Source organism: Polyodon spathula, chromosome 3 (genome assembly GCF_017654505.1).
Source record: "Polyodon spathula isolate WHYD16114869_AA chromosome 3, ASM1765450v1, whole genome shotgun sequence".
NCBI classification, from domain to species: Eukaryota; Metazoa; Chordata; class Actinopteri; order Acipenseriformes; family Polyodontidae; genus Polyodon; species Polyodon spathula.
In genome coordinates this window covers 96,374,792-96,383,684 of record NC_054536.1, presented here as the reverse complement: position 1 = coordinate 96,383,684, position 8,893 = coordinate 96,374,792, and positions in this window count along the sequence as shown.

Here is an 8,893-nt window from a genome sequence, read left to right as displayed (position 1 = left end):
GAGACTAGACAATCGGATAGCATTTTGGAAGGCGAGCTTCAAAGAGTTAACAGTTTGTGGCCTGTGCCTTATCTACACGCTTTGAAGTTTTGGAATTGGTGTTATTAACCCAATCCCCACAGCATGTCACACAGACAACGGAATTAAATATCTGAGAAATGCTTATATAGAAATTAATTTAACCATGAATTTGCTTGATACAAGCTACATTTTGTGTAGTGCGCAGTTTGAATTTAAAGAGCTTACAGAAGCATTTAGGATAAATGTGTCCAATGCTTGATAGTGTAGTTATTTTTAATATATGGTTAAAGAATGGAAGTTGGAATTTAAAATAGATGTGCTTAGGTCATTTTAATTGGTGCATAAGTACAGCTAATTGGAATGGAAGAATGATCACGTTCTAGCCCAATGTGAAAACTCAGTGGAAGAATGGATCATGTTCTAGCCCAATGTTAAAACTCAGTGGAAGAATTATCATGTTCCAGCCCAGTGTTAAAATTCAGTTTGATCAAATGATGCGTTGTTTGTGAATCTTAAAAACAAAGTTGTAATCTTAGTAATTTTAAAATACTACTGAAATGATGACTGTTCATAGTCTTGAGTATCTACTGCTTTGCCTTGTTTTACTTCTTCAGGGGAATTCCTATCAACTCCTTAGATAGCCATTTAGATGACAATATGTTTCCGTAAAACAAAAATCTGCACATTTTGTACAATTCTAGCCTACTTGTTCTAAACATCTAGTGGTTTGGTGACGGACGTTGGAGAGGGGGTTGTATAGGTCAATACATTCCATTAGGTACAAGTACTTCGTCAGTATGTTTCACACCTGAAGCGTCCAGTCTGGACATTCGGTCAGATATCCTGTAAGCCAGTGTGCATGTTGGAGAGAACTCCCTCTCGGCCCCTTTCATCTGCGTCTTACAGGGGTTTCACATAGGGGGACTAGTGGGAAGGGGGGGGGGGGGGCTGATACACCCTGGGAAAATGAGCCGTTAGGCTTGATGTGCAGTACAAATTTGGCCACTTTTCTCTGTTAACATACCATGGGGTTTCTTAACAGTAAACATGTTATCAAGTATATTGCCTGCCAGCTGTAAGGATATAGGCTCTGGACCAACAGCTGCCACCTTGTCTCTGATCTGCCCAGCTCTGTTCAGTCTAGATGCATTGCCAACAGTTTGCAAGAAAATATCCTATTTACTTGCACTTAAGAGAATTATTATACTGAAAAGCATAAGGATGTGTGTACTTTAGATGAAGGCATATTTTTTCTGCCAAAAGACAACATTTATGTTGTAGAAACCAGTTTTTTTTTCCTCCTCAGCTGGACTTGTCTGCCTTTGGCAGCGCTATACTGTATGAAGGGTTTGGGCAATGACAGCGAAAGCTGTTTGTGTTCATTTAAATAGCTGTGTAATTTTCATATCATGAAGCCTCCTTGCTTTCTCCCATTATTTGTTTTTTATTTGGATGGGTATCAAGCAAGGATAGGCTTGGTAGTAGAGCGCTGTGACAACATGCCAACACCCTAGACATCAAGGGTCAATTGCAATATATGGAGCTGTGGACTAAATGGCGTGCTAGCTGGTACGATCCATTTCGAGAGTCATCGCCAGTTAAACGGTGTGCTAGCTGGTACGATCCGTTCCAAGGGTCATCGCCAGTTAAATGGTGTGCTAGCTGGTACGATCCGATCCGAGAGTCATCGCCAGTTAATCCCCAACTCAGTACTATCTTTACCCCAATTACAATGTAAAAATTCGGTGTACCCAACCTTTAGCACAGACCTTGGAGTTAAACTGGTCAGTCCCCTTCCCTTCCTGTTTGTGAAAGTGGGGGACAGGCAGAATGGATGATTCTGTATTTCCCCTATGTTCCCTCCTGCTTGTAAAGAAGAACAATTATCAGTATTATCTTTACAATATTTATTTTATTAAACCGCAGTAACTAAGTTGTGTACTATTGCTAAAATACATTAATTCTAAAATGAAAATTCAGTAAACAAACAAGTTGTGTAGCAAGACCTGTTGTAATTAATACATTGAATTCTTACTAATTATTCATTTAGAAGAAAACAGTATTCAAATTAATGTATTACAAATTGTACAAAGTTCCATTTGCTGATGAATTCTATTACACCAGGGGTTAGTTTGTTTCCGATCCCCCCAGATCTTGCAGGTGTTACTATACACACACACACCAAATGCAGTTATAAATTACCCCTGAATTACACTATATACATAAGATTTTCTTTACAGTTATACAAAATATATACTGTAAAGACCTAGCAAGAAATTAAATGTAATCCTATTTTATACGAAAGGGACCCTTTACGCATTGGCACCTGTAAGCTGGATAACAAGGTTCCGATAACACACGTTTTGAGTACGTTGCAATTGATCCAAGAGGCTGGTTAGACAGAGTCCCTTTCCAGGAATGTCAGTGTGCTGCAATGAGGTCTCATTAACACCACACAGCTAGTAGCAGGGATGCCTAAGAATGACTGGAGGTCCTTTTTTATACGTAACAGTGCAAATCTGTAAATGTTTTCTTGTATTTTAATAATGGGGTTCTACAGCATGACCCTCGGTTTGGGAGACTTTATCTTTTTTACTGCAGATTTCAAAGTGGGACTTTCTTCCATATAAATAACTCAGAAGTTGGAACAATTTTATTAGCTTTTTTTAAAGCCTATGATATGCCTAAAGATACCTTTTATTTGACTGAAAAAAAGAAACATTTAAATACATTATTTTCCGAGGAGATAATTGGTATACTATGGTAATAAAGTTTAAATAAAATTTACCTTTTAAATAATGTGTGCTATATGAGAAATGTAGTTTGTATTTATTTATTTCTCCTATAGATCACTTATTTGACCCAAAGCAGCAATGTAAAACATATGGGGAGAGTGCGCATTTTTAGGAAGTTGTGCAGAGTTGTTTGTTTTTGTTTTCAAATTCCAGATGACCTATTTTTATTTTATCTATCTATCTATCTATCTATCTATCTATCTATCTATCTATCTATCTATCTATCTATCTATCTATATATATATTTATTTAAAACCTGCAGTATGTATTATACTGTAAATACATACCGTTATCTTATCTGTCTATGCAGTATATTTATATAGATCAGATTCACCCTCCTAGAAGGAGTTCTCATCCTGATCTTGTCTGGGAGCTGCAGATTTTCTGTGTTTTTCTGGAGTGGGGGTGTAAATTAAAACCCAACATAGCTATCATAAGTTAGTAGAATTGTGTCCACTCTCAGCCTTGAATATCTACTCTTTATTCAGTCTGACTTTAGGCATATCATAGAGTGCTACTCTCACAACTGTATAAAACTAACCAATGTTGGTGGCTATTGTTTGTAGCCTTTGTCTTTCTAGAGAATTAGATTTTTCTGGAAATCAACTCGTCAACCAACATTCCATTTTTCTCTCTGTCTCATTCATATATATACACACACATACACTAATGAAAGTAGGGTTGCAGAGTTGTTCCAGCATCCTGAGCTTAAATACAGACTGCCATTGTGTTTAATAAGAAGGTATGTGTGTAAGTGCGTATGTGTTGGGAGAGCGGCTGGGATTGTACTTTTTATATTTAACTGTAAATCGGGTTCCATGACAAATCGGACAAATTACTATAGACCTGAAACAAACAAAAGGTGCTTTTGGATAAAAACCTGAACTGTCACTGCAAGTGAATTGAGCAGTTAGTGCTGTTGTGCTTTAATACTGCATCACAAAATGAAGCTTTCCTTAATATCCATATTCATCCACAACTCTGATTTAAGGGGCCAGGGCAGATTGTACTGGCAGGAAAGGGCTGATCCCTCCATTCAAGGGGATTCCCCTGAATTGCGAGGGCCACTAAAACACCCTGTCTCAAGTAGGAAGGTCTGTGATGCAGCACTGTTAAAGCGTGTTCTGAGATACACAGCTATGTTCCAATGCCCCTTAAACAAGCAGAAAGAATGTACTTCGCAAAAAGCCAGCATTTTTAATGTTTTTAATGTATATAACTGACAGAGTAATTTATACACAAATAATCACAATACACTGGTATCAAAATGGCACAAATAGCTATTTAATGTCATATTTAATGTGTGCGGTTTATGTATGTTTGTTTACTTCAGTGGATTAAAGACCCCTTCTATTTTTTTTTTTTTTTTTTTTAAATGATGATGGCAGAGAGAAGGCTTGTTATCTTTTATAGTGTATTGTTTATATGATGTTTTTCACAGAAGACGTTAACATTGTAAAAGCAACTGTATACGCTTTCCTTTTCTCAATGTCACTGGACATGTCCAAAAGTTTCCAAGCGGTTACTGTGTTTATCCTATGGATAAAAAGATTTCGTAATTTGCCTGCCTTTTAAAAAAACGAATGGAGTAACGATCTTAAATGCAAGTTCAACAAATAAACAAAACAACAAAGATGTTTGTATCACAAGATGAATGTGTGAAAGAGTGTTAGCTGGATTAGATACTGACCAATAAAAATTCCACATCAGATAATTGTATCTTTTATTAAGCCCCAGAAAGTCAAACTTACTGTTTTATAAATCGTTGAACATGATATAAATGTCCTAATCTATAGATGCAATGAACACAGTAACCAATCCCTCTTTGCATTTTGAGAACTTGACCGTTTTGATCAATGTAACCTGTATTTGTGTCCTCTGCGGCCAGAGTTGTGTAAAGTGTTTCACTCTTGTGGAACTGTAACAGTAATCCATCCACTGAGCGTCACAGGCATGCTGAGCAGAGGACTGGCAACAGTTCACTTCTCCTGTCTGATAAATGGTGGAAAGTTTACCCTGTTGCTTAAGTCTTGTAATTTCTGTTTTTGTGAGCCAAGTATACTGTACTTATTGTAAGGTAACAAAACTAATATGTATATTCCTGTAGTATGCACTGCCTCGTTGGGGTCCTGTTTTTAATCCGTTTCATCTCCACTGAAGTCTTTCTTTTTCAGTGTTAACTATCTGAACTTTCTGTGGAACAGGAGAGATTTAATTGCATAGCATGTGTAGATGTAAAATAATAATAATCAAGACGGCATGCTAATGTTAAACTGTTTTTGGGTAAATATCGAGTTCCTTTGAGAGGGGAGGAGAAAAGTCCAAGGTGTCATTTTAACGGTGGTCTGAAACCCATGTCCTGTGTTTACATGTGTGGCTGGTGGTCACTTGGTTTTGGTAGCTCCCAGTAACACCCCCTGCATTGATGATAAACCTGCGACTGATCTGCACTCTCAGCAGGGCCTTTTATAACACTTTACAACTTCTACTGATTAGATCTCTGGAAATAAAATAATACAAAATAAAGTAAAAGATTGGGTGATATGGGATTCTTGTTTCCTGTACAATCCAGTTAACCCTGGCAGATGACAGATACTCTGTGTATTACTGTATATCCACAGAGCAACCTGTTCTCAAAAAACAATGAGAAATCTTTTCACAAAGCTCCAAGTGTACTTCACCACCGTAATTATATGTTATTTAAAGCAAATAACAAAAACACGTGCTAAAGAAATAATATATTTAAAAGCAACGCACACTAGAATATCAAAAATAAAGAAACCCCCTTTAAAGTAAGTGAAGGTGCACAAAGTACTCTTTGTATTTGTGTTGTAGTTTCTGCATTACTGTGAAGGGTTTTTGTTAATGTGTGTACTATATACACACATTAGAGACAGACGCACACAATGTTATTTTTGCTCCAGGCATTAGTTATAATTACAATGAGGTAACCCACATTTTTTTTCTTTCTACAAACTGTGGATCTACCTCAGAATAAACGTCGGGTGCTAATTCTAATCCTTAATTTTTAACAAATACGTCAAATAAAAGTGTAAGGATGTAGTGCGTTATATTTTTTTCTGTCTGTACATTTTAAATGGTGGTCTGTCATAAGGGATGTTAAATGTATGTGCTTCATAAGAGCTCAGGGGACCCATTTTTTCACTGACAGTAAGTTGAGGGGGTTGGCGCATCTCTTTGAAAATGTAGTATATGATGAATTGAGGTGCAGGTATTGGTAGACTGACACTAGTTCAAATTGCCGCTCCCCCCCACAACCCCCACAGAGTAATGTCTGTGTACTGTTTTGCATACTGAATTTTGTAAAAGATAATCTACATATTCAGTTTTTTTAATACACATTGTGTGCTAATAGTATATTGATAATCTAATAAAATTGCATTAAATTAATTAATTAAAGCATAATCATATTTAAATTGGAGGTACAGAAAAGCCTGTTTTGTAGGGGAATGGTTTATTTATTTTTGTGAGGATACAGAATAGAAATTGAAGTTTATGTTCATCACATAGTCTTGGCTGAAAACATCCCTTACATTTTATTTGTGCCTTTTTGAACAACCTTTTTCCCCATATTTTTAGCTGTAGCGTGTGTGTGTAGACCTTTTTGTTTCAGATCATCTCTGAGAGTAACTTACCATGCATCCTTGAATATGCTGCATAGAGTGGTCAGTATTTGCGTGTTGCACTTTCAAGCAGTTAATTGCCTAATCAACTAGGTATTTTGTGCTGAATAGAGTAAGTAAATTAATAAAAGCAATGACCTTGGAGAATTTTGTAAAATATATACAAAGTACCTCATGAGCCTCATATATGCTGCATTGATTGTGTCTGGAGTCTTTTTTTTGCTGGTTTAGTTGTGTGCCCTCTTCTGTACTCTGTCCAATATATCATTTAAAAAAGAAGGGGTTTCTCTTGTGTGTTTTGTGAGGGTTGACATTCACAGGGTACTGTGCTTGGAGCCTGTTTGTAAAAAGTGAGTCAATAGCGATGTTCTTTGACAGTGGGCTGCAGTCTGCGGCGCTACAAAGTTTTATGTGTTTGAGGAGCAAATAATCTCTTCAGCCACAATTCATTTGTCTTGGGATTTCATCTCAAGTTTCATTTCATCTCCAGTGCAGCTGTGATGTAAAAACTCTGATGCCAATGACATGACAGGCTGGCAGTAATGGGCAATGTCTATATGTAGGGTGGGGTACCTCTGCCACAGACCTGTGCTATATCTACATCCCTAAGCTGTGATGCCAATGGCATGGTGGGCTGGCAGTGCCTATTGGTTCTATTAAGGCATACTGCACACTCACCTTTGAAAGTCGACCTGCATATTTTACGTTTGATTCCATTTCTGTATGTATTTTCTTTACCACATGCCAAAATGAATAGCACACATTCCTGCTAGGGTGAGGTCTTAATGGTTCTTTCTGTCTTTCGTTTTGACTGCTGAGCCCACTGTTGGAAATAGTGTATGAGACTGAGAATAGATTACTTTCCTTTTCAATGCAATTTAAAAAACAACTCCAACATGTTGTAAGCTCTGTTATAATAGTGTGAATATGTATCGCTTTGAGTTAATATAGTTCACTTCTTTCCTGACTGAACTGTATATTGCATTCTTAATAAAAAATAAAAAAAAAACTTTGTCTTTTTTTTTCCCTCACTTAATCACCCGAGTGGGGTATTCACAATCTTGAAAGAATCTAAATGTTGAAAATGTCAAAGGCATGTACAGTATACATTATTACCTATAAACTTGTTTTACAGCTAAATAGGATATGTGCAGCTGTTCAATTTCAGCTCCACATTTAAGGTTTTTTTTTTTTGTTCTTTGGGACCCACTCTGAACACAGACATTGTAAGCATGTGTCCGGCACCTGGGGTTCTTTTGGTATTGCTGAATACTATCATCGTTCTATAAGGGATGCACAGCTAGCTGGCTTCACAAACAAAGCCATTACACAAACCCATTTCACAAACATAAAGCAATTGCTCAAATCCATTGCACAAGCAGAGAGCCATTACACAAACCCACTACACAAACACCAAAGCCATTACACACTCATTTCACAAACCTATTACACAAACACAGCCATTTCACAAACCCATTACACAAACATGTTACACAAACAGCTATTTCACAAAGCTAGTACACAAACAAAGCCATTGCACAAACCCAAACACATTTCACAAACCCATTACACAAATGCAAACCCACTACACAAATCCATTATACAAACACCAACCCATTACACAAACACAAACCCATTTCACAAATCCATTACACAAACGCAAACATTTCACAAACCCTTTACACAAACACAAAACCATTTCACAAATCCATTACAAACGCAAACCCATTTTGCAAACATGTTACACAAACAGAAACCTATTCCACAAACAACATTTCACAAGCCCATTACAAACATAAACCCACTTCACAAGTCCATTGCAAACACGAATACTGAATAAGCAGAACATTCAGAGGGCAACCTATTCTTTCCAGAGGTAACAGAACACAGTGATGCAATAAAAACAAATGCCCCTTTCACACCATGTGTTAAAACATTACAGAGTGAAACGCTGCTGGAGGAACATGCAGCCCCAAACACACCATGGAGCAGAGTGAAACGCTACTGGAGGAACGTGCAGCCCCAAACACACAGCATGGAGCAGAGTGAAACGCAGCTGGAGGAACGTGCAGCCCCAAACACACAGCATGGAGCAGAGTGAAACGCAGATGGAGGAACGTGCAGCCCCAAACACACAGCATGGAGCAGGGTGAAACGCAGCTGGAGGAACGTGCAGCCCCAAACACACAGCATGGAGCAGAGTGAAATGCAGCTGGAGGAACGTGCAGCCCCAAACACACAGCATGGAGCAGGGTGAAACGCAGCTGGAGGAACGTGCAGCCCCAAACGCACAGCATGGAGCAGGGTGAAACGCTGCTGGAGGAATGTGCAGCCCCAAACACACAGCATGGAGCAGAGTGAAACGCAGCTGGAGGAAAGTGCAGCCCCAAACACACAGCATGGAGCTGTATGCTATGTTCCAATACAACATAT